This window comes from Portunus trituberculatus, chromosome 47, assembly GCF_017591435.1.
Source record: "Portunus trituberculatus isolate SZX2019 chromosome 47, ASM1759143v1, whole genome shotgun sequence".
Classification (NCBI taxonomy): Eukaryota; Metazoa; Arthropoda; class Malacostraca; order Decapoda; family Portunidae; genus Portunus; species Portunus trituberculatus.
This window is the reverse complement of record NC_059301.1, coordinates 8,601,713-8,629,548: the sequence shown is the minus strand read 5'-3', so window position 1 is coordinate 8,629,548 and position 27,836 is coordinate 8,601,713. Positions and strand designations below refer to the sequence as shown.

The following is a 27,836-nucleotide window of genomic DNA, read 5'->3' as shown; positions in this document are numbered from 1 at the left end:
GATTTCATCAGTTTATCATGCAGCCAGAAAGAATAAGAATAATCAGTGCAAAGGCTATTTTTCAGTTGTAGGTAGAGTACCAGTATTGAGAAGGGACTGCACACTAGAGGACATACACTTGCACATAACTCTGCTACTTCACACCCGAAGTGACGAATAATTATTAAATCATGTAGTGGTGGGACTTTTCCAAACATGATGACAAGACAGCTAGTTCACATACCCAGATTTAGAACTGTATTTGATATATCATCACAAATTTATCAGAAAGACATCAGAATATGGAACTCTTCAGGTTATTCATTCACCTTGCAGACTGGATTTTATGTCAGCAAATTACTCTTCTGCTGAAGCTCATTCCCCCATGAGATGATGCTGCATTGCCCCACTTGTCTGAAGTGCATGCTGCTCCTTGTACCATGGTAATGGACACCATCACTGTACTAAAAGGCAACATAGAGAAATTGAAGGCCGAGAAGCAGCAAGGTACACTAGACTCACACTGTGCTGGCATGTGAAAGTAGATGTGATTTGCTTCATAAAAAATCTAAGGACATTTCATCTGATCTCTAGTAAGTCTCATATGTACTCTGTCAATTTTAAAGCACCAGATGTCAGATAGCAATACTACGTAGCAAGCTACTGCAGTCTTATGGAGACTTATTTGTGGGATTTTGTCATACATGTACTATACATACACAACAAATGCATACAAAATGACAAACTCTACTTGTGATATTAAAGTTTGTTGGTTTAAGCTCCAGTATCCATCACATCTGATGCTCTCCGGAAAGTCAGCCAGGTGAACCCAACTCCCCACTGTGACACTCCAACCATAGTATTTTTTTTTAAATTAGCATTAAAAATTTTGTGTTTGCATGCCCTATGTAGAACTGCCAAAAGTCCCTAATTTTGGAAGAGTCATGAAAGGCTTTGGTTGTTGACTGTAGAATTGATAAGATAGCTGTTGATGAAGATAATATGAAAAAAAAAATCACAAGATAAACCTATTTAAGTTTCTAGCAAGTTTAACAAATGATGACTGCTTGTACAGTAGAATTTGATCAGGTTGAAGGACAGGCAGTCATTACATTCCTCATCATGCAATACAAATGAGTAACAGATATCTACATCTCTTTCAAACTGGGTAAGCAAGACAAGACCACACCTCAGTTCATGGTAGGAAAGCATATGTGTAAATACAGAAGAATAGTTTCCATTCCCTTCACTGCACCTCTTTCAACCACCTTTCATGATGCATAGGCCACTACTTATCATAAAGGAAAGAAGGTAGTGAGAAAAACAATAGCACAATTAAGATCAATATAAGTACTGTCTTCAAACCATCAGATACGTATTGAACTTTATGAAAAAGGAAAAGGTAAATAGTGATGCAACAAACTAGGTGTAGCTTTACCCACAAATGATCATTTATCATAAGGTATTCATATCTTGTGTTTACCTTGTTAGATGGCAAATTCTTGACATTCCTGATTTCCTGTCTTTCTTGGCTTTTTTATATATTTATTTATTTTTATTTATTTATTTATTTATTTATTTATTTATTTATTTATTTATTTATTTATTTATTTTTAATCAACACAGTACAGCTCTGATCAGTACTTCAAGAAAGCATGTCTAAAATGAACAGTCTTCCTAAACCTACCATCCAAAATACACTTTTCATTGTCCCTTAAGTGCATAAGATAACAAATGAATCATAAAATGAAGATGTAAAAACTTCAGACTCTTAATAGCATATCTTAGGGTCAATACACTGCATTATGATATCAGGGTTGTGAAGCAGATCCTTAATATGTAGTGTACTTAATTAATTGAGAGGTACATCTTCAGGGTAAAAGGAATCTTGCATTGCTGTCCATCATTGTGATGTTAATATTAAAAACTACATTAGAGTTTGACTTGTCAGAAGGAAGTGTGAAACCTTGAAATTTGCACATTTACAATCTAAGGACTAAAATCAAGATGCAAAAGTTGTCAGCATTCTATTATACCCCATTAACTGAGTGGAGGCATCACCAATGGGCAACTGTGTCCATGAACATGTGTCCATTCATAGTACATATAAAATTGATTGACAAATACTTGCTTCCATTGTTGTGCATTTTCTTAGTTTAAGTCCACAGATTTCAAAACTATGATGGAAGTAAGCACTTGTATTTTACTATCATCACAGGAAATATACTTTCATATTTTTTTTTTTTTATATGCAGTTATCTAGTAATAAATAACTATAATTAGATATAGATCACTAATTAGTTTACTGGTAATCTTACAAAACAAGGCAATTGATATCTTTTTAAAAGAGGGGCTAAATGTTGACAAGAAATCTGTCACAAAATTATAAAGTTACAGTTACATGATTTGTGAAGAAGCAGAACTATATATGTGGCAATGTGAAGATTATGTTTATAGAAATTGTCTTTGAAATATGACAGTCTAGAACTCCAACAGTGAGGTTACAGAATTAAACCTTATCTACTTAATGCTTTTACCTATTGATATTTCATTTATTCTCAAAAGACCAAGAAGCTTGTTCCTCCCATTGTATTCCATATGCAAGTACCTTTTTCATTTACTATTTGAATAGCAGCCATAGTCTTATTCCTTTCTATTATTAATTTTGTCTTGAGATTCCTGGTCAACAGAAAGATGAAAATATCGAGCAGGAACCTCATGTCCTCTACAAAATTCATGCCACCATAATTCCTTCCACTTCTTTTTTTATCATTGTATGATTATGAAATTGTTGTAGGTTAACATGAAAGCAAAATTACATTACCCATCTGCTATAATGTTGAAAAATATTAATGCCTTCATACAATTGTAATGATGCAGTTTTTAATATACTCAGTCTATACATGCTTTGTATATTTTTCTTTACTTATTTTCTTGACTAATAATGACTATTATGGACAAAATTTCTTCTAGAAGTGTATTTGTCTCAGCTCCTCTTAATATACTCATATCTGTCCTTGAGCTGGGTGATAAAGTGATAAGTGGCATGAACTGTGCCCCAAGAAGTGGTGTTACGGCATGTGCTGTATGCTACAACAGTATAAGATAGTAATTCCATTTAGTATATTACTTGTGGCTACACACTAAGTACTGTTGTGAAATATGTTCTCAAAGAAATGTTATCAGATTTATCCAAAGAGTGTACAGTATTAACTGGTCAGTGACACCAACCACTGATTCTAAAATTAGTCTCTCATTGTTTTGATACATTTTGTCACTGAGGGATGTGACTGTTACAGGCAGTGGGATAGATACTGGCTGTAGATCAAGAAGTCAGAAGTGAGTGAGACTGTCTCTGTGATAGAAGAACTTCATGGATCTCAAGTTATTTCCTCAGCAAACAGGTGAAATGCTTTCCTTTCATTGGAAAAGCAGCTTTTATATTTCATGAATGTGAATAAGTTGGTACTTTATGTGAGTGGAACTTAATGTGCTTGCTGGAAAGTTGTCAAAAGATGTGGATGTACTGAGAACATGGCACAGTTGATGTTTTAAGACTTAGCTGGGAACCTATAAGTGTGGAGTTGAGGTAACATTAAACTGAATGTTTTGTTGAAGTGAAAGAATGGACACACTGAATTTATCTGATGGTGTACAGAAATAATAAGAATAAGATGCAAGGAAGAATAGGCACTTTGAAAAGGAAATTGGTGTATGTCAGTATATCAAAGACATTATGAGATCAAGAAATGGAGGAATTAGAGAAATTATCAATATCTTCTGCCATGACTATACAACTGAGCAAGCTATCATGAGGTGATTAAGGTTGACTTAGGAAAATGTGCAGTCTGTTTTTCAATACAATGATGATGCTTCTTGTATGATCTATAAATAAAGAGCAGCATTATTTCATGAATGCTATCCCAGCTCCCTTTGTGACCCCAAAGGACTCTAACCATTATATATTCAATATTCTGTGTCTGATTCTCCTCCTTCCAGGATATGTGTAACACTGCTGCTAAAGTCCAGGGCAAAGGTGCACCACAGCATGGCCTCTCCCTCAGATGTCAAATAATGCCAGGGTTACACCTTTTTCAGAGTGTCTTCACTCATCATGGTATCCATCCTACATATCACCAGCTCTCTGTGATGCAGTGCTGTAAGTCACTACAACCTGCTATACTATCCATGAAGATGCAATCATCTGTAAGAGATAGGAAGACAGCAGGATGAGAATATCTAGAGAGACAAAGGGAATGCTAGTGCAGCTGAGAACTAATGAAATGCTTATTAGGAATAAAGTACTAATGAGGTGAAGAGTATTTGGGAAAACATTTTGATGTCAGTTTTTGGAAACCTGAGCAACACAAGTCATAAAGCAGCAATATTAAATCATTAAAACATTAATTCAGATACTGATCAGTAGAGCCTTCCATCAGCACTGCTGCATCTCACAAGATTTAGTGGTGAATGCTCTTTGACACTTCAGCAACCTTTGAGTGTATCTTAAAAAGCAGTTAATCACTTTATCATATGCACATTCTATTGGGCATATTATGTACTATATTGTGAACTACATAAGCTTATTCCAATTAAGTGTTTCATATTTTAAATTGTCATCAATGAGAAGAAGCTATAAAATGAAATTCAACACCTTGAACAGGTACGAAAATTTCCCCGTTTCAGAAGGTATAGATGGTTTCTGCAAAAGTTTATGTAAATGTGGGGAAAATGTTGGGTTCTAACACTGCAGGATTCTCTTGGTCATTATCCACACTCTAAGGAAAGTCATTCTCAGGGCTCACCAGAACCACAGTCCAGTCACACTCCTAGAACATACACATACCTTTCTGTTTCACTTCACTAACTGTCCTGTCATCTCTCCATTATCAGAGCCTCACCACACCAGCAAAGGATATGTGACTTTTCACAAGCTGAGTTAGAAATAATCCCCATCGTACTTGATAATGGAAAAAGAAAAAATGGAAAATAAAAGAATGACTGAGTTCATTCAGCCTTACAAGGTAGGAAAAGTGAAAGGGAATTTCACACATTGCTCCCTCATCTGATTGAAGATCAAAGTAAATTTCACGGGTATTTTAGAATGGACAGTGAATCATTTCAAGAAATACTAAAAAGTTGAAGATAATCTAAAAAAAAAAAAAGGAAAATATCAGTCAGTATATAGTGTTTCTCTTGTAAGGATATCTGTGTGCCTGTTCTTTATTTGTATTCTCTTAGGTATTCATTTTGTTTGTTTTATATGTTTATATATTAACTTTATTTCATTCATTGTTTATCTGTGTATTTATTCCATTTATTTATTTTTACTAATCTATTTAATTAATTTATTTTTCTTTGTTTATTTATTTATTTTTTTTTTATTTATTTATTTATTTTTTTTTTTTTTTAGTGTGTGTGTGTATGTGTTTGTGTTTGTGTTTGTGTTTGTGTTTGTGTTTGTGTTTGTGTGTAATCTATCTTCCTTACAACTACAACAGCTTCACTCCCCATGTATGTGGATCCAAGTAGAAGTGAATCAGCACAGGGCTATTACCTCCAATCTCAGACCAATTAGAATACTTTTTTTAACGTTTCATGAATACAGTGAGAGCAAAGTATTCCTTGACCTCTGATTATAGGTGCATGCTGAACTCAGTCAAGACTACACTGGAAGGTAAGCAAGGCAAGGCAGACTCACTCATAAGCAGATAGGTGAGAGACAGGCACTGCCACACTTACTGGGTCTTGATCTACACGTACAAAGAGACACATGAGAGATTTACTGACCACACACTGGCCATCACAAGGAACTTTACAAGTACATAAACAGGTTGTGGAACCTAAGTCACTTTCTTCCTCACTCTACAGAAGTATCACTGTCATACAGTTATTATTACAAACATGTCCATATTCAAGTTATGCCTCCTGTCATGTTGCAGCTTGAGTGACACATTACTTGAAGACACCATGATGGAACAAGTCACACATCTGCCAGCACAAGTTTCTGGATTTAATCTCCATGCTGTAGCTGCTTTTCTGGTAAGACTCCCTTGATTCTAATGTCATATGATGAGTAGAATTTGCAGGATGCATAGTCCCTTAGTTGAGCAGATGCAGGAGGTGGACCCAGGGGTAATGTGTGAAATGTCACCAGTGTGGGTACCATGGTGTAAGAGATGGTGTAACTGCCAAGCATTTGGTATGTCTTGGTTTCAATAATTGGGCAGTGCCCATGCTAATATGTATATGTCATGAAGCTGTTCTGCCAACTCCCTATCATCATCCACTGCCTTTCCTTCTTTCTTCACTTGAGGATGTTTGTCAATCTTTTCTCTTGAAAAAGTATGTGTGTACTATTGCATACCACCAACAGATTTAGAAATCCACCACATAAATTTATCAATACTAATACTTATATGCTCGAAGCAGGTGCTGTAGTACACTACAGCATTATAGTATATATTGCAGGACTTGCCATTCCCACCTCTCTGTTTTCCTCCATTGTGTGTCACAAATTTTTTGTGTACTGAATGACTCAAGCATCCCTAGGAGTAGTGGAGAAACTGTGTGTAAAGTGACAACCAGATTCTTGCTTGTTTACATTCTCTATATTTTTATATGTAATGTTTTTCTTCTTAATTTTTTTTATATTTAGTAGGTACATGTTTATGTAAATGTTTTTCTTTTTCAAATATTCCTTTTCAAATTGGAATCTCCTATTGTGGAGTGGCCTTACTTATTTATAGTTGTTCCTTCTATCTCTTTTGAATGAGTAAAGTAGTTTGTAGAGGACTTTGCCTTTCATTTTATCTCATTTCAATAATTGATTTGTTTAATTTTTTTTTTTCTACTAATTTTTATATTTATATATTTGTTTACTTTTAAAGTGACTATCTAATGAACTATCAAATCTTTAATGCCTTTAACATATTCCAGGGCAAGAAGATCAGAGGCTAAAAAGAGTGCTTGACTTCCTTTGATGACACTGTGCAACGTAACACAGCCAGTCACCGCAGTATAGTGTCATCAAAGGCTGTCATTGACTCACATCAGATAATGCATGAAATGTTAAACAATTGGTGATAAATATCAAGGTGTTGGTCATCATTACTTATGAATCTAAAAGCTGCATTCAGTGTTCCTGTACAAAAAATAAATAAATAGAATTAAATAAGATAGAATAAATAAAAAGTTAAAACTTCAGGTGCCTTGTTGGATGCCAAGGTGCTGACCAAGTACATGGCAGTACATGGCAGCCTTTAATGACACGGTGCAGGGGCAGCACTGGATGGCTGGCCGCTGCTGCTCCGTGTTGTCAGAGGATGCTATACTCTCACCTCAGCCACCACACTGCGGCTTCATGTACCATTGACAATGAATTAATGATCATTTCTCTATACTAATATATTATTCTATCCACAAGTCAATGTAATATCTGTGTTGGATATATCATGCAGAGAAATATTTCACTGTATTAACACTAGTCTAGGAGTAGAAAAGTAGTTATAGTATATGTACATTACTTTTTTCTTCCCTCACATTACATGTGTTATATACCCTCTTTTGATATACTGGAGCAAGTGCACATACACACACACACACACACGCACACACACACACAGAATTAATGAAGGAATTAGATGAAGAAAAGGCAATGGGACCGGATGAAGTCTCAGGCAGAATACTGAAAGAATTTAGGGAAGAACTAGCAAGTCCTATATACAACATCATAAAATGCTCAATAGAAAATGGAACAGTACCAGTGGAATGGAAAAGAGCTGAGGTGGTTCCCATATATAAGTGTGGAAGGAAGGAAGAACCTCTAAATTACAGACCAGTATCAATAACTAGTGTAATATGCAAGATGTGTGAAAGAATAATAAAGAAACAATGGATCGAGTTCCTTGAAGACAACAAATTAATATCAAATAGCCAATTTGGTTTTAGAAAAGGTCAGTTATGTGTAACTAATTTATTGAGTTTCTACTCTAGAATAGTTGATAGAGTACAAGAGAGAGAGAGAGATGGGTTGACTGTATTTACTTGGATTTAAAAAAGGCATTTGACAAAGTACCACATGCAAGATTACTGTGGAAGTTAGAGGAGAAGGGTGGTTTAAAAGGAAGCACATTGAGATGGATGGAAAATTATTTGAGGGGGAGAGAAATAAGGGCGGTAGTTAAAGATATGAAGTCCAAGCGGAGAGCAGTAGAAAGCGGAGTGCCACAGGGATCAGTATTGGCACCAATACTTTTCCTCATATATATTAACGACATGCCAGAAGGAGTGAACAGCTACATAAATTTGTTTGCGGATGATACGAAACTGTGCAGAGTTATAAAGCAAAAGGAGGATTGTGAAATACTGCAAGAAGACCTAAATAAGATCTGGGAATGGAGTAAGAAGTGGGAAATGGAATTCAATGTGAACAAAAGCCATGTCATGGAAATGGGAAAGAGTGAAAGACGACCTGTGGGAATCTATAAGATGGGAGATGGAGTAGAACTGGAGAAAGTCAAAAGGAAAAGGACTTAGGAGTGACGATGGAAGAAAACAATCAACCAGTAAGCCATATTGATAGAATTTTTAGAGAAACATATAATTTGCTAAGGAATATTGGAGTAGCATTTCACTACATGGACAAAGAAATGATGAAGAAATTGATAAGTACTATAATAAGACCCAGATTGGAATATGCAGGAGTAGTGTGGACCCCTCATAAAAGAAACACATAAGGAAATTGGAGAGGCTACAAAAATGGCTACAAGAATGGTTCCAGAATTTGAAGGGATGACATATGAGGAGAGACTAAAGGCTATGGATCTACCAACCTTGGAACAAAGAAGGAGAGAGGAGACCTGATACAAGTTTATAAATTGATCAACGGAATGGACCAAGTGGATAATGAGAAACTGATCCTGAGAGAAGAATATGACATCCAAGCACAAGATCGCATAGTAAAAAGCTGAGAAAGGAAGATGTCTGAGAGATATTAAAAATATAGTTTCGCAGAGATGTATTGAGACGTGGAACAGTTTAGATGAAAAAGTAGTGTCTGCAACGAGTGTGCACACTTTTAAAGTAAGATTGGATAAGTGTAGATATGGAGACAGGGCCACACGAGCATAAAGCCCAGGCCCTGTAAAACTACAACTAGGTAAATACACACACACACACACACACACACACACGAGAACAATAATTAAGGACAGACCATCAGAATGGGGATTGGTGGAGAGTGGAGTTCCACAGGGATCAGTGTTGGCACCAGTAATGTTCGCAGTCTACATAAATGACATGGTGGATGGGGTGTCCAGTTATGTGAGCCTATTTGCAGACGATGCAAAATTGTTACGAAAAGTGAGATGTGACAAAGATTGCGAACTACTCCAGGAAGACTTGGACAGAATATGGAAATGGAGCTGTACATGGCAAATGGAGTTCAACACGACAAAATGCAAGAAAATAGAGTTTGGCAAGAGTGAAAGAAGAATCAGGAGTATGTACAAGATAGGAAATGAAGACATAAAACCAGTCATGAAGAAAAAGACCTTGGGGTGACAATTACCAATGACCTATCGCCAGAGAGACATATAAACAAAATAATTGGAGAAGTATTGAACTTATTGAGGAACATAAGAGTGGCGTTCGTATATCTAGATGAAGAAATGATGAAGAAAATAATTACTGCAATGATAAGACCGAGGCTTGAATATGCAACAATACAGTGGGCTCGAACTTAAAGAAACACATAAGGAAACTAGAGAAAGTACAGAGGGCTGCAACGAAAATGGTGCCTGACTTAAGAGATTTGACTTATGAAGACAGACTGAAAAGAATGCAACTTCCAACCCTGGAAAACAGAAGAGAAAGGGAGACCTGATAGCAATATACAGAGTGATGATTGGCATGGAAAAAATGGATAGGGAAGATCTGTGTATGTGGAATGGAAGAATGTCGAGAGGGCATGGGAAAAACTAAAATGGCCACTTATAGGAGAGATGTGAAAAAATATAGCTTCCCTCATAGAAGGGTGGAAGCATGGAATAGTTTAGACGTGGAAATGGTCAACGCAAGGAATATTCATGATTTTAAGAAAAAGCTGGACATTAATAGATATGGAGACGGGACAACACGAGCATAGCTCTTTTCCCGTATGTTACAATTAGGTAAATACAATTAGGTAAATACACACACACACCAACTCTGGAACAGAAAAGGGAGAGAGGGGATCTGATACAGGTTTATAAATTGATCAATGGAATGAACCAAATTGATAATGAGAAACTGCTCCTAAGAGAAGAATATGACAGTCGAAGCACAAGATCGCATAGTAAAAAGCTGAGGAAGGGAAGATGTCTAAAAGATATCAAAAATATAGTTTCCCACAAAGATGTGTTGAGACGTGGAACAGTCTGAGTGAAGAAGTGGTGACAGCAATGAGTGTGCATAGTTTTAAAGAAAAATTGGATAACTGTAGATATGGAGACGGTGCCACATGAGCGTAAAAGCCCAGGCCCTGTAAAACTACAACTAAGTAAATACAACTAGGTAAATACACACACACACACACACACACACACACACACACACACACACACACACACACACACACGGTAGCTCAGTGGTTAGAGCGCTGGTTTCACAAGCCAGAGGACCGGGGTTCGATTCCCCGGCCGGGTGGAGATATTTGGGTGTGTCTCCTCACGTAGCCCTGCTCACCTAGCAGTGAGTAGGTGCGGGATGTAAATCGAGGAGTTGTGACCTTGTTGTCCCGGTGTGTGGTGTGTGCCTGGTCTCAGGCCTATCCGAAGATCGGAAATAATGAGCTCTGAGCTCGTTCCGTAGGGTAACGTCTGGCTGTCTCGTCAGAGACTGCAGCAGATCAAACAGTGAATTACGCACACACACACACACCTGGTTTTTGCAAGGGCTATACAAATGAATGATGATATAAGATATAAGTGCCCATTGGGAAAGTGTGATCATGTAATATTAGAAATGGATATAGAGGGAAAGGAAGATAGAGACGATTCATACAAAGGAGACCGATTAAATTACAGAAAGGCTGATATTGAGAATCTCAAAAACTATTTCAAATACGCTAACTGGGAGGAGATGGAAAACTCTGAGAGGGTGCAAGAGAAATATAACTTATTTTTGGAAATATGTATACAAAACAGGAGTCAGGGAATATGTTGCGAAATATAGACCTAAGGAAGAAGGAAAGAAAGACTGGTTTAATGCAGAGTGCCAGGGCAAAGGAGAAAAGAGATGGAGCATGGAAAAGGTGGAGGAGAAATAGAAATGCAGTAAATAAGGTAAACTTCAAGATAGCAAGAAATGAATATGTTAAAGTGAGGAAGGAAGAGGAGAGGATCTATGAAAAGGACATAGTCGAAAAATGCAAGGAGGAACCAAAATTGTTTTACAGATTCATAAATGGAAAAATAAGACAAAAAGAAACAATAGAAAGGTTAAAAGGAGAAAATGGGATGGTGGAAGACCCAAAAAGTATGGCAGAACTGTTAAATAATAAGTTCCAGGAGGTCTTTACTAAGGAATCCAAATTTGAAAGACCACAAGGTAATAAAGAGACCATCTATATGGAAGAGATTAAAGTAACCAAGCTTGAAATAAAAGAGTAAATGAAGGAACTGGATGAAGAAAAGGCAATGGGACCGGATGAAGTCTCAGGCAGAATACTGAAAGAATGTAGGGAAGAACTAGCAAGACCTATACACAACATCATTAAATGCTCAATAGAAAATGGAACAACAGTACCAGTAGAATGGATAGAATTTTCAGAGAGACATATAATTTGCTAAGGAATATTGGATTAGCATTTCACTACATGGACAAAGAAATGATGAAGAAATTGATAAGTAGCTACTATAATAAGACCCAGATTGGAATATGCAGGAGTAGCGTGGACTTCCCATAAAAAGAAACACATAAAGGAAGTTGGAGAGACTACACAAAATGGCTACAAGAATGGTTCCAGAATTTGAAGGGATGACATATGAGGAGAAACTAAAGGCTATGGATCTACTAACCCTGGAACAGACAAGGGAGAGAGGGGATCTGATACAGGTTTATAAATTTATCACCGGAATGGACCAAGTGGATAATGAGAAACTGATCCTGAGAGAAGAATATGACATTCAAAGCACAAGATCGTACAGTAAAAAGCTGAAGAAGGGAAGATATCTGAGAGATGTTAAAAAATGTAGTTTCCCACAAAGATGTGTCAAGAGGAGAAGAAGAACCATCTTGCTTGACCTAGTACGTATTCACAATGAAGCCTGAGCCCCCACTCAGTATACAATACCTTAGTCTAATGGGAAGAAGTGACCATGTAACATTAGTATTGGAAATACAGGAATAGGATGTGATAAGATACAGAGATGACTACAAAAAGAGAGAGATTAAATTATGCAATAGCAAATTTTAAAAAGTTAAGAAAAAATTTTGGTGGAATAGAATGGAGGAACATTTTGAATGGAAGGACTGTGTTATATTTCTACAGAAATATAAGAAAGTGAAGAAATGCATACCTGTCTAAAAAGTAAAGAAAAGTATACAAAGTATACAATGGCAGATGTATAGAAGGTAAAAGGGAACAAGATAAAGCTTGGAAAAAAACTAAAAAAGAAGCAGAGAAATTAAAACAACAAACAGCAGTATAAGGATGCAAGAAATTAATGTATTAGAGTAAAGAGAGAGGAAGAAACTTTGAGAAAGATGTGGTGCAGAAAAGCAAAGATAAACCCAAGCTTTTCTACAAATATATAGATGGTAAGATGAAGAATAAGGAAACAGTAAAAAAATTATCAAAGGAGGGAAGACATACCAAACAGCAAAGGAAATTAGTGAAATAATGAATGAGAGTTTCAAAATTGTGTTCACTGAAGAAGATCAAGGAGTTTACAGAACCAAATAGGACATTGCATTGCTGAGGTATGCAGGAAATCAAAGTGCACAAAGAAGAAATTGAAAGACTACTAGAAAATTTGGATATCAGGAAAGCAATGGAGCTGGATGGTGTATCAGGCTGGATACTAAAAGAATGTAAAGATCAGTTGTTAGAACTAATTTGGGAAATTAAAAGAAGGGAGAGTACCACTGGAAGAGAGCCAACATAATTCCAATGTTCAAAGGAGGAAAGTCAACTGAGCCATTAAATTACAGACCAGCGTCACTTACAAGTGTTGTCAGGAAGATATGTAAAATTGTTTTCAAGAAAAAATGGGTCAAATATCTGAAAGAAAAACATGTTATATCGAACAGACAATTTGGGTTTAGGACAGGAAGGTCATGTGTGTCAAATTTATTAAATTTCTACTTGAGTAATAGAAGGACTGGAGAGCAGAGATGGATGGGTGGACATTGTATATCTAGACATAAAAAAGACTGTTGATAAAGTCCTCATAATAGACTACTTCGGAAGTTAGAGAACATAGGAGGACTGAGAGGAATTATGTTAGATTGGAAAAGGGATTACTTGAAGGGCAGAGATGAGAACTGTGATCATAGATACATACTCATCTTGGAGTAAAGTAACAAGTGGAGTGCCACAAATGTCAGTGTTAGCCCCAATTATGTTCCAGATATATGTAAACAACATACAGAATGGAGTGACCAGTTATATTAATTTATTTGCTGATGATGCAAAATTTCTAAGAGTAATCAAGACCTAAGATGACTGTATGCTGCTGCAGGAAGGTATAAACAAATTTATGAGTGGAGTTAGAAGTGGAAGTTAGAATTTAATGCCAAGAAATGTTATGTAATGGAATTAGGAAAGCGTAAGAGAAGACTGGTATGGAACTATTACATGAGAGAACTAATAATGAAGACTAAAGAGATAAAAAATCTGAGAGTGGTTATACAAGAAAATCTGAATCCCAAAAAACATATAAGTAAGATATTTGGATCGTCCCATAAAATGTTGACTAATATTAAAGTGACATTTCAGTACGTACTTGGACAAAGATATGATGAAAAAAATTATTACAATCATGATACATCCAAAGTTGGAATATGCAGCAGTGGTGTGGTTGCTGAGATTGAAAAGGATATAAGAAGATTAGAACGGATCCAGAAGATAGCTACAAAGATGATGCCAGAACTAAAGGACCTAACGTATGAAGAAAGGCTGAAGGAAATGGGACTACCAAGAGAAAGAGGAGACCTAATAACATTGTATGAAATAGTTAATGGCATTAAAAAGATAGACAAGGAAGACCTGGTGCTGGTGACAGAAGAAGCTGGAAGGACAAAAGGACATGCAAAAAAAGATTATGAAGAGGCAGTGTGTGAAGGATATTGGAAAATACAGTTTTCAACATAAAATGGCAGAAAAGTGAAATGCATTGAGTGATGAAGTTGTTACAACACATGTGCATAGCTTTAAAGAAAGATTAGATATGTGGAGATATGGAGACAGGACACTATGAGCCCCACTCGAACCCTGTACAACACAACTAGGTAAATACAACAAGGTAAATACACACAGTGCATAATGTAGTGGTTAGCTCGCTCAGCTCACAACCAAGAGAGCCTGGGTTCGAGTCCCAGGAGTGGCAAGGCAAATGGGCAAGCCTATTAATGTGTAGCCTCTGTTTACCTAGTAATAAATAGGTATGGGATGTAAGTCAAGGGTTTGTGGCCTTGCTTTCCCAGTGTGTCGGATGTGTGTTGTGGTCTCAGTCCTACCAGAAAATCAGTTAGTATGAGCTCTGAGCTCTTTCTGTAGGGGAAAGGCTGGCTGGGTGACCAGCAGATGACCATGATGAATGACACACACACAAACATATACACTGTAGATGATGCAAAGTTACTGAAACGAGCGGAAAATGACATGGATTGTGAAATGCTACAAAAAGATTCGAATAGATACATGAGTGGAGCAAGAAATAGGAAATGGAATTTAATGCAAAAAAAGGGAAAAGCATAAGAAGACAGACAAGATCTCATATTGTGGGAGGGCTAGAAAATTAAAAAAAAACAAAAGAGCTGCAACCAAAATGGTTCTAAGTTTAAGAGACATAATGTATGAAGACAGATTAAAGAAATTAAAACATCCAATATTGCAACAGAGAAGAGAAAGAGGAGACCTAATTGCTATATAAAGGGCAAGGAAGGGGATGAACATAGTTGACAAAGAAGACTTATTGGTGTGAGGCTCAAGAAATACAAAGGGACACAGCGTGAAATTGAAAAAGAACTGTGTGTAGAGCAGACATTAAGAAATATAGTTTTCCAAATGGAAGCATAGAAATATAGAACAATTTGGATGAAACAGTGGTTCAAGCAAGAAATATTCATGACTTTAAGGCTAAACTGGATGACTGTAGGTATGGAGACAGGACAGCACAAGCATAGCTTTTTTCCTGTAAAACACAACTAAGTAAATACAACTAAGTAAATACACACAGAAAAGGAAAAGAGGGAACCTGATCATGGTATGCAGAGTGATGAAGGGAACAGAGATGTCTAATGATGAAGATATAGTGATATGGGATACAAATGTCTTAAGAGGTCATGAAAAGGTAATAAGAGGGAAAATATGCAGAAAAAATATCAAGAACACTTTTCTGCAGTGAATGGAGAAAACCTGTGATGGACTGGTAGAAGAAGGGATTGGTGCAAGGACAACCCATGAATTGGAGACTAAATTGAACAATGTACACTAACTCCTTCTCATACTTGGGTAAACACATATATGATATGATATACACATAAAATTACACTATTGATAGCCTTCTGCTTGCACTTAATCATAAGATTGTCACTTGCACTGTGTGGTGGGTAATGATACTATATTACTGTTTTACTACTCAAAAAATTACTAGAGCAGCTTAACCATTTCACACCCAAACATAAATGTTTATGTACTATATGCACTCTATGCCACACACCATGTTTAAGTGTCTGTATCCTCAAGCATCAACACACACTGGGATGTAGTTTTCCATGCTGTCAGTCTGTGATCCTTTTGTAGTTTACTGCTAGCATGAACATGAGCCATGATCAACAACCAACTGTTGTCCTTAAAAGTGATATACTTGCCACCTCATTCAACAATCAGTCATTGTCTTTATTAATGATGTCATCTTTACTGCTTCACTTCTCTGCCTGAAGTTATCTGTACAAAGACTTTTTGGTCATTCCTTTATGGTGCTTTGCATTATTGGAAACTTATTGTTATTATATTTTTGCCTAATTCTTTCAGGAATTTCTAGCTATGTCACACAGTGATGATTCAGACTCTCATATTTCATGATGTGCCTGATTCTGAATCTAAAAGTAAAAGTAGTGAACTGGATCTAGTAGTGATCGACTATTTCTACAATATATTTTTTGCTGGCTATAAGCTCTAATAAGAGGTGATACATTTGTTTGTTTGTTTCTGTGTGTGTGTGTGTGTGTATGTGTGTCTGTGTGTGTGTGTTTCACTGTTTGATCTGCTGCAGTCTCTGACGAGACAGCCAGACGTTACCCTACGGAACAAGCTCAGAGCTCATTATTTCCGATCTTGGGATAGGTCTGAGACCAGGCACACACCACACACCGGGACAACAAGATCACAACTCCTCGATTTACATCCCGTACCTACTCACTGCTAGGTGAACAGGGGCTACACATGAAAGGAGACACACCCAAATATCTCCACCTGGCCGGAGAATCGAACCCCGGTCCTCTGGCTTGTGAAGGCAGCGCTCTAACCACTGAGCTACCGGGTGTGTGTGTGTGTGTGTGTGTGTGTGTGTGTGTGTGTGTGTGTGTGTGTGTGTGTGTGTGTGTGTGTGTTTACCTAGTTGTAGCATACAAGAAAAGAGCAATACTCATGCTGTCCCATCTCCATATATATAAAAATCCAACATTTCTTTGAATTTATGAATTGTTCTTGCTTCAACGACTCTCTTATCTAGACCATCCCATACCTTTACACATCTTTGTGGAAAGCTGAACTTGATATTTCTTCTGCAGGCATCCTTTATAAATTTCTTTCTATATCCTCTTGTGTTACTGGTGTCCCAAATCAGTAAGTCTCTTCTGTCTAGATTTTCCAGTCCTTTCATCACTCTATACACTGCTTTTAAATCTCCCCTTTCCCTCCTCTGTTTTAATGTTGTTGTGTGTGTGTGTGTGTGTGTGTGTGTGTGTGTGTGTGTGTGTGTGTGTGTGTGTGTGTGTGTGTGTGTGTATAATTCACCACGGTCGCCTACTGGTTACCCAGCCAGTCTTTCCCATTACGGAGCGAGCTCAGAGCTCATAGACCGATCTTCGGGTAGGACTGAAACCACAATACACTCCACACACCGGGAAAGCGAGGCCACAACCCCTCGAGTTACATCCCGTACCTATTTACTGCTAGGTGAACAGGGGCTACACATTAAGAGGCTTGCCCATTTGCCTCGCCGCTTTGTGTGTGTTTCACTGTTTGATCTGCTGCAGTCTCTGACGAGACAGCCAGATGTTACCCTACGGAACGAGCTCAGAGCTCATTATTTCCGATCTTCAGATAGGCCTGAGACCAGGCACACACCACACACCGGGACAACAAGGTCACAATTCCTCGATTTACATCCCGTACCTACTCACTGCTAGGTGAACAGGGGTTACACGTGAAAGGAGACACAACCAAATATCTCCACCCGGCTGGGGAATCGAACCCCGGTCCCCTGGCTTGTGAAGCCAGATCTCTAACCACTGAGTTACCGGACTGTGTGTGTGTGTGTGTGTGTGTGTGTGTGCACTTGTGTGTGTGTGTGTGTGTGTGTGTGTGTGTGTGTGTGTGTGTGTTTCACTGTTTGATCTGCTGCAGTCTCTGATGAGACAGCCAGACGTTACCCTACGGAGCGAGCTCAGAGCTCATTATTTCCGATCTTCGGATAGGCCTGAGACCAGGCACACACCACACACCAGGACAACAAGGTCACAACTCCTCGATTTACATCCCGTACCTACTCACTGCTAGGTGAACAGGGGCTACATGTGAAAGGAGACACACCCAAATATCTCCACCCAGCCGGGAATCGAACCCCGGTCCTCTGGCTTGTGAAGCCAGCGCTCTAACCACTGAGCTAGCAGTGTGTGTGTAATTCACTGTTTGATCTGCTGCAGTCTCTGACGAGACAGCCAGACGTTACCCTACGGAACGAGCTCAGAGCTCATTATTTCCTATCTTCGGATAGGCCTGAGACCAGGCACACACCACACACCGGGACAACAAGGTCACAACTCCTCGATTTACATTCCGTACCTACTCACTGCTAGGTGAACAGGGGCTACACGTGAAAGGAGACACACCCAAATATCTCCACCCGGCCGGGGAATCGAACCCCAGTCCTCTGGCTTGTGAAGCCAGCGCTCTAACCACTGAGCTACCGGGCCGTGTGTGTGTGTGTGTGTGTGTGTATTTATTTAGTTGTATATTACAGGGTTCGAATGGGGCTCATAGTGACCTGTCTCCTTATCTACATTTATCCAACTTTTCCTTAAATTTGTGCACACTTTCTGCTGCTACAATCTCTTCACTCATTCATTCCAGCTGTCTACTGTCCTATGTGGAAAACTGAACTTCTTAATACTCCTCAGACACTGATTTTTCATGATCTTGGAATGTCCTCTTGTTCGTCTGTCTCCATCCTCCATCAGTGATACCAGGTCTTATCTGTCTATCTTTTCCATACAGTTTACTAACTTATGCATCACTATTAGGTCCCCTCTTTCCCATCTTTTCTTCAAAGTTGATAGTTCCATTCCCTTCAGTCTTTCTTCATAGGGAAGGTTCTGTATTTCTGGGACCATCTTTGTAGTGGTCCTTTTGATACTTTCTAGTTTTTTGGTGTCTTTCTGCCTGTATGGTGACCATGCATGCCACTGCTGCAAATTCTAATCTAGGTTTTATGATAATGGTTATTATCTTTTTTCATCATACACTTATCCATATAATTGAATGTGTGTGTGTGTGTGTGTGTGTGTGTGTGTGTGTGTGTGTGTGTGTCGTGTGTGTGTGTGTGTGTGTGTGTGTGTGTGTGTGTGTGTGTGTGTGTGTTTAGCCTATGTATGCTATGGACAAAAAATAGTGTTTGGCAACCTTTGATGTTACAGTAAAGAGGTAGCAATCTGTAGCCAGCCACTGTAGCACCATGACATCAAGGAGAGCTGCTATTTTTTTTTATTTCCAGACATCACAGGTTGTATAGGGCATGCAAAATGAAGAGTTGTAATGATTAAACTGAAAGAATAGATTTCTTATGAAGATGTCTCCATAAACTAATGTCAGTCAAAAATCATGTATAAAAAAAAAATCTTTGTTATTATGCTTACTGACAGAAAAGCTGATGGGCTTCACAAATGGAAGAGACCAAGACTTTGTGTTGTGAAAGGATCGTCAATATTGACTTTTTTCAGTTGAATCATGAACTTCATTATCACTCATTTCGTAAAGAGCTGTGGAGTTTTGTCTCTCTCTCTCTCTCTCTCTCTCTCTCTCTCTCTCTCTCTCTCTCTCTCTCTCTCTCTCTCTCTCGTTGTGCCAAAGTTTAGCTGATGAGCTAATACACTTTTTTTTGTGGCTTTACTCATTTACTGAATTCACAATTATTGAAGTTTCTTAGGATTGTATTTTACAACTCTTCCTTGTATTATTGATGTCTCAATTATAAGTTTTATTTATATACCAAAGTATACAGTGACAAAAATGCACTCATCTATATTACGAAATACAACTACTGACACCCGTAGAGTTAACGAAATGCTAAATGCTCTTACCGTAGAGTTTTGTTGATGGAATCTGCAATACTTGAATTTGTGGATCCATATACAGGTAGTTATAGAATTAGACTTTTTGAAGATTGAAAAAAAAATTTGGGGCTTAATATCCATCTTTCCTTAATGAAGTTACGGCGCCTCCTTTTCTCCCAACAAATTACATCCTGAAATTTATGATGAAAGTTGCAAATAACTTGATGAGATATCTTGTAGACCAACAAGTAAAACCATAAGTACTCTCAAGTAAACTCTTGAAATACTGGTCATCACTCGAAATAGTTAAGGCAAAAGTTGTGATTATGCTAAGTGCGAAGTACCAACAGTAAGAATACTAGGCTTTGCTGCACTAAACTAAAAAGAAAAAAAAAAAATAAAGAATCCGCCATAAGGCATAGCCAAGGAGCCTTTTACTACAGGTGGCGTGTGATTAAAGTCATTGGTAGCTGAAGGCAACGGAGCGAGGGAGACTACTTGCTCTCATTCGTACAAGTTTGTGGTGGTAACTTTTTTTAATAATGAACTATTATGGCGAGGCAGGAGTGATTGGAGGGCCGGAGAATTTTAGTTGTGTTGGATTTCCATTTGTTACATTTGACTGCGATCACACCGTATGGTTGTAATGCATTATAAAAATTATTTGTCTGGATTCTTAGCTTTATTTATCCATTTATTTATTTATCTATTTATTTATTTCATCTTGCGTAATGCAGTGTAACCCTCCTTAAGAATGAAACCCAAAACTCAGTTGCTGATGCATTTACACTGAGCTTGACGGAGATTAAAAGTTGGTGAGGAAATTAGGTGTAGGTATAGCAGCGCCATTGCTTAGATACATATACATTATGATAGCACCTTACAATAGTTGAAAGAACTACTCATATTCTATTCCCAATATTGTGCAGCTCCTTTTTTGGGGGTCTCTGCCATGTAAGCAATATATATGTAATTGTGTGTTTTCTTTGATGTTATATTCTGTTTGCATGACAACGAAGAGAATGCTGTAATTACAGTTTTCACTTGGACGTAGATATTAATAAATTCATGTTTTCTTTAGAATAAAAAAAAAATCATATCTTCGGTATCAAATGAAAATTTTCAGCAGTGCTATATACCACGATACATTTTTAGTTGTGGCAATAAAATACTGATCTATTCATTATTATTAGTTTTTTATTTTTTTATTTTTAATTCTTGTTTTTATCTAGACGCCTTTTTTTTTTTTTTTTTTTTTTTTTTACTTTATCATCACTTTTTTCCAACAGTATAATGTGTATATTATAGGTTTTTGAGGTTGAGTTAGGTTATTCATTGATTTATTTATTGTCTTGCTTTGCTTTGTATTTGAGATTTGTTTTTATCTGCATTTGTTTGTTATTTCAGCTATTCCTGATGCTATTATTTGCTCTCTGACTGCAATCCAGAACATAATTTCGGCAAAAGCAGTCACCCCCAGCAGTGCTCTGCGTGATACTTGGTCGATTTATTAGCATAACACCGCAACAGTAGGGTCACATGGCGCCGCACTGCGTTGTTAAATGTTGAAACTCAAGCATGGCTGTGATGCGACGCCAGACTTTGTGGGAAAGTGTCGCATCCAACACGACATACGCAGGAAATCGAGTCAAGCAAGAGTGAATGACAGACGAGCCGTCTCAGCCTTTAGTTTATTACTTCATTGTTCTTTTTTTTTTTTTTTTTTTTGTGACAAACGTCGCCGCTTGACTGCACAGATCACGTGTTGGTGATTGATGTGAACACGTCGACGCATCACACACGCTCACTATTCATGCACGTAGAGGAAATAATAATTAATGATTGATTCCACAGCGGGTATCAAGAGAGGAATACGAAAATATCTCCAGAACTACAATACCCAACATTGTGTTTTTTTTTTTTTTTTTTTTTTTTACCGTCAACTAAGATAATTGAACTGACTTTTCACTAATTTTCAAGCTTTTTACAGCTCATGATTAGTCTTCTTTACCATGGAAAGGGGAACCAGTTACTCAGTTAAAAGAAAGAAAAAATAATTACAGGATTCTGCTGATATAGTTGACTGATTGACAGCAGTAAGAATGTGCTGTTAGCTTTGTTATTATATTACACACACTCACACACGTGAGTATAGAAGGAAAGGCTTGGGCTTAGTACCTATCGAATGCACAAACATATCAACTTGTGGCTAATCCTTAGCTGGGGTTGAAGAGAAAGCACAACCAATCTCACCGAGCAACTGCTGTGGATCAGGATTAAGCTCGCGCCATTTAGGGCCATGAGCCGATCCCTTTACTACGGAGCTAACCAGCCTGCCTCTGGGCCCTGTAACCATCAGTCCCTATTGTATGTCTCAAACTTTTCGGCGTCTTTATTTCAATCGCTTCTGATAGGCTGTGATGAAAGTTATAGGGATTTTCAAGTTTTCATGATTTTAATGATAATATGAGAAAAGGATTTTGCATAATGCATAAGTAAAAAAAAAAAGAAATAATAATCCTAGCTGTTCTATGATCTTGGGAAAACGGTCCTTGTGAGAGGCCGTATCACAACACGCCTACCCTACATCAACGTATCATCCTTCCTGCTGTGCCATGATGCATTCAAGATGTATAGTGTAGTACAAAGTGAACTCCTTGTATTCTATTAGCATGCCTTCTCTTCGGGTTGATAAAATGAACAGATGTATATAAGTTTAGCATAAAATTTCGAGACAAAATATGATCGAGTAGTCCAAATTTTCAAGTGCTAGAAATTACATTTTTGCGCTGTGAAGTCGCCTTGGATTAATCAATGTATTAAATGTTATACTTCCATTACCATCCAAATGGTTTAGCTCGAGTCTGCACATACTGAACCGTCGCTGCCTATCATTCATGGCCTGCATTTGGAAACGTATTATTTTGTCATTAGAATTATTTCCAGAGGCCACAGAGACAAGATAAAAATTACAAGTTATTTGCTATATAGAACCAATTAAAAGTAACTGATATAAGGCCTCGAGACGTTTCATAATGTGGTCCAAGCGATGCGGTACAGATTACACAACAAATGACCAATCGGGGTCGGTACATAACTTTGCATCACATTTTAGCACTCACCATGCAACGCCTCGCTGTCCTCACTGATACACCATGATGATGCAATACGTGGATACGCATCAAGTGAGTACCCACTTAACATTTATTTCCTCTTACTCCCTATCAAGTTATATATGAAATGGTTCGATGTGGAAGAATAAATTGTGAAATATATGATTTAGAGACAGATTCCAACACTATTGTCACAAAAGCTAATAGATTGAAAACAACGAGTAATATAGATACTGTTTTTATGATTCTTCCTTACCTTTACAGTGTACGTACCTTCTTTCTTCCTTGTTCGTGTTTGGAGCATAGTACAATGAAAAGTTGAGCTTAAGGGTACGATAGTAAACTGATGATGAAAGTAAGGAGTGTAAAGCCATCCCTTTCATTTCCACAATCCATAACCGTTCCATCGCCCTCAATGTTCGTAATCCCACCCGTTCACCCATCTGTGTGTGTGTGTGTGTGTAGCAGTACGTCATTATTTTTCCTCATATTTCAGAGCATATAGCACGTAGAAGAGAGCTGGAAAACAGGAAGAAGAGTAACTTAACTCCGTCCCAGTCTCTCTCTCTCTCTCTCTCTCTCTCTCTCTCTCTCTCTCTCTCTCTCACGCGTCGCTATTTCCGGTAAGGTATGGTAAAGACGTTAAGAACACTCCTATAACAGCTTACCAATACAGATGATTTTCATTACGGTACACGCATTTATAGCAGATAATCATGCATTCATGTGGTAATAGTCAAAGGAAATTTCCTCGACGTGTTATCTGACCTCAGGAATGGTGAAGTGTGTAGGTGTGTGTGGGTGGACGTTGGGGTCGTTGGGTGAACAGGTGTGTATGTGTATGTGTCTGTGCTAATAATGTTCATAGCGATAGTACCAGTAAGTAATATTAATAACTTATCTATATGCCAAGAGAAAACATAGATGAGGCACACGCATGCACACACACTCACACATTCTCACTTGCAAGCAAATGCGAAAGGTGACAACTTCAATATTGCCAACCTTTCGCTTTAAAGAACCTGCTGCGTCTCCGTTGTACCGGCTGGACCAAGGTCTCGCACTTACCTTGAACCGGGCATGCCTGGCGGGTGGTAGCTATGGAATGTACAAGGGAAGACCGCGGCAAGGAGAATCTAGAGACCGGCCAGCACAAGGTCAGTTGATTATACTCCTAATAGACCGTGGCTGGGTATGAAGGTACATACATGAAAAAATCCTAACCATTTGAGTGCTACCGACGATACAACACATGTCATTTCAGTTGAATAGTGTAGACGATTTTAATGAACTCAAAAAATACTGCCATATGAACTGAAAGGTTTAGATTAATCGATCACTATTCTTATTGTTAGTAATGTCTCTCTACTACATGATTAACTCAGGAGCGCAGGGGAGTGCCAGTGTGTTCTTCTGAATATGAAACTGAGACGTTCGTGCACCTAAGGACAAATGAGATGCAAACAAACAGACGGTCCCCCCAATACCTCTCTATAAAGCGATGTAGACACCAGCATGGGAGACTTCAAAACATGGATGACATACTCGTATACGCTCCTTGATTCAGAATGTAGCGGCGGGACAGTCAAGGTCGGTTGAATTCCTCTCGGGCCCTGGTGACTGCTATGGTCTGATTGGCAAGGTGTCGTGTCTTGTAGTGCGATAAGTGATGGATCCTCGGCCACCCGCTCCCGTAGTTTAATAATGTGAATAAATTTTTCAGCATTTCAAACCCCGAATCGGTAGAAACTTTCAATATAATCTGAGTACATCATTGTGTTTCGCGTAAAATCTAGAACTTTGTAAGGGACGCGAGTGTGTTGTGGCTCTGTTTTTTAATGGTAACTCTTATTGCGAGATGCGAAAAGTTTGGATTAAATGCCTCAACTATATACGTAGTTGTGAACGTACTTACTTGCACTCATATGATCGAAACCTACAGAGGGATGAGAATAGCAATGAAGCGTTGGTGATGTGAGGTATTACTGTGCACAACATAGGAAGATGTACTACACTTTTAGCAGGAGCATCTAATGATCATGAGTGTATCAAATTTGTTAATGTTTGAACGAGAGAGAGAGAGAGAGAGAGAGAGAGAGAGAGAGAGAGAGAGAGAGATTTTACACCTGTGCAGGCTCAGATCTCTGTCATAACCTCCCCTCACCTTCAAAGGCAACACTGCACCACAACTATAGCTTCGTGGTTGTGGCGTCTTGACCCACCCAGTATCCCTATTAATTGTAAGTCCGTGGGCCATAAGTATGATACAAACATTATCTTATCAGCATAGCATAAATACTTATCACAGATCCGGATAATAATACTCTTTAGTCCTCAATACTATTACAGGATCATCACTATCAGGAGTACCAGTGAGATATACGTAAACCTAGAGCAAATAAAAGGAATTCCAAGCAATACCTACCATCCTAGAAGAAAAAAAAAGGCATGCTCATGGATAAAAGAAAAAGATAACATGACGCATTCGAACTTGACTTCCTTAAATATTCAGGTTATCAGTAAACATGATAGCTGATATTCAAGATAGGTATACGCGTGAGTCGTTTGTTGGTTAGGTGACTTAACTAAAGGAGCCACTGGTTATGAAAATGGTTAAGTGATCATGTTAAGCTTGAAGAATTCCTGCTATTTATTTATGTCTTTATATTTTTTTTTTTTTCTCGAGAGGTAGACTGTAACCGTACACATTTATATTTTTTGCACTTGCTCTGATTTTGCTTTGGGTTGGCAGGCATTACTATTTATCTGTTAGTAACCATCTTTCTTTAGTGTTTCTTTATGCTTATTTTATTTATCAACAGCCATTATTTTTTTCTTTATCAGTAGAGAAGAATCAACCTCTAGTTATGCTGTGCGCAAATATATTTTTTTTTCAGTTCTCTCTCTCTCTCTCTCTCTCTCTCTCTCTCTCTCTCTCTCTCTCTCTCTCTCTCTCTCTCTCTCTCTCTCTCTCTCTCTCTCTCACACACACACACACACACACACACACACACACACACACACACACACACACACACACACACACACACGTGCTCCCCTCGAGCCACACACGGGGAGGTGCAGGGCAAGGCAAACATCGCCGCATTGTCTTTATTTTACTAACGAGCACTCACTGATCGTCCTCTGCAAGTCTTCATCTTAAATTCCATCCTTGCCGTTGACCTTCAAGGATCCTGTTCTGGCATTAAATATCAACTTACGCTCTCATGGTTACGCAATTAAGCCTTCATCATTGCTTTGTCCCCTTTTTTGTGCCCCTCTGGGTGGAAATAGCTGTGGTCGAATATATTTTTCTTTCTACCTCCTTCAGTTCTTTTTATATTCCACTCACGTGCTTTGATGTGATCTGTTCCTTTTTATCTTCACATACATTTTCATAGGAGAGTTTATGTTGCAGGTGTCATCAGACTTGTCGACCTCTACTCTTCCATTCAAACGCAGTGTTTCGCTGCCTGATATTTAAGGTTTACAACTAACCTTTACATATCACAAACTTTCCCATCACATACACTACCCTTTTACATTGCCCTTGTCACACTTGCTAACATTGCTTCCCCTTCATTCACACTTTCAACACGGTGCTTCTCTGTATCTTAATTTCAACGCATACGTATTCTCGAAAATTTCAACATCATATCTTGACTGGTTTGTAATGGAAAATTATAGTGTATTTCCGAGGGTGATTTTACGATTCTAGTGATAATTTTAGAAAGTTCTTCACCACTGATAAGGGAAATAACGTTCATGAAAACTTGACGAATCTTTGCTCTGACCTATGAAAACAGTTGTAAAGAAAGTTTGAAGCATTTATAAAATCAAACCCCACAATGCATTTTTACTCCTGTTTTTACTACCTTCACACTGCTCCCTAACACTGTCCTTGTGATGGTGGCATACACTCCTCCCCAGGGCGTCGCTTGATGAGACTGTACGCTCGCCTCTGGGAGTTGATCGCCGCGGGCCGCACAGACTTCCCCGTGAGTGAATCAGTGAGTGACGTCACGTGAGAAGCAAGTTAGTCAACCAGGATGTGCTCCCACAGGTGTCTTCCGTCTCCCGCCCACTGTATGTTGACCGGTGATTGAGCTCTTTATTCTACCCGTCTCTCTCTCTCTCTCTCTCTCTCTCTCTCTCTCTCTCTCTCTCTCTCTCTGTGTGTGTGTGTGTGTGTGTGTGATATTGATGAACTGGGAGAAGGGGCGAGGAAACGTTATACATGTGCAAATTGTGAAAAACGAACTAAATAAAAAAGGCACTTTCAAACGTCACAGCAGTCAGTGGACGGTTAATTGAACACCCGCCCGTTATCACACACCGCCGAGCTGATAGGAATCTTACTTACACCTGACCATACTGGGAGGGAGAGACAGGTGGTGGTGTGGTGATGGTGAGGAGGAAAGTGTAGAGCTGAGCCCATCACTAATCAGAGTACGCCGCGCTACCTTACTTGTCTGACAGCGAGGCACCACCAGGAATCACTAACGAATGAATAACGTCAAGGCCTGTGTGTGTGTGTGTGTGTGTGTGTGTGTGTGTGTGTGTGTGTGTGTGGTGGCACTTTAAGCTATACAGCCACTCATCGCCCCGAGGGTGTTGGAAAGAGAGAGGAGATTAAGTTGCTGCAACGCATGACGCATCGCCGTAGTGTAGAGGCTGCTGAATAACATATGAACGTGTCCAGGCATAAAGGTCCCTCTTCTCCTGTAGCTTAGTCATAGGTTTCCTCTTCTACCTAACGATCAATAAACGAAACCTCCTTCATGTTTCTCTTCTTTTTTTCTTTAGCCACTCACTGACTTCACTTCTGTTATTGTACGATAGATAAATAATCCAGATATTTTCTTATCTACGTAATGATCAATAAATATAACTTTCTTATGGTCTCTTTCCTTCACTCTCTCTCTCTCTCTCAGCCAAAAGATTGGGTGTCTGTTACTGTATGGTAAAAATAATGTATAACAA

At 38.4% G+C, this 27,836-nt stretch overlaps 1 long non-coding RNA gene across 3 annotated transcripts; it reads left to right on the top strand.

The window, feature by feature from the left end:
* The first annotated feature begins 3,179 nt into the window (after positions 1-3,179).
* Positions 3,180-27,836, top strand: LOC123520437. 3 transcript variants are annotated; one of them, XR_006679253.1, is made up of 5 exons: positions 3,180-3,383; positions 3,979-4,138; positions 4,873-5,003; positions 5,922-6,021; positions 26,784-27,836. It is a non-coding gene; the product is annotated as an uncharacterized LOC123520437 (long non-coding RNA). The 3 variants fall into 3 exon arrangements; XR_006679252.1 differs by lacking the exon at positions 26,784-27,836 and adding an exon at positions 7,187-7,381; XR_006679251.1 differs by lacking the exon at positions 26,784-27,836 and adding an exon at positions 6,919-7,381.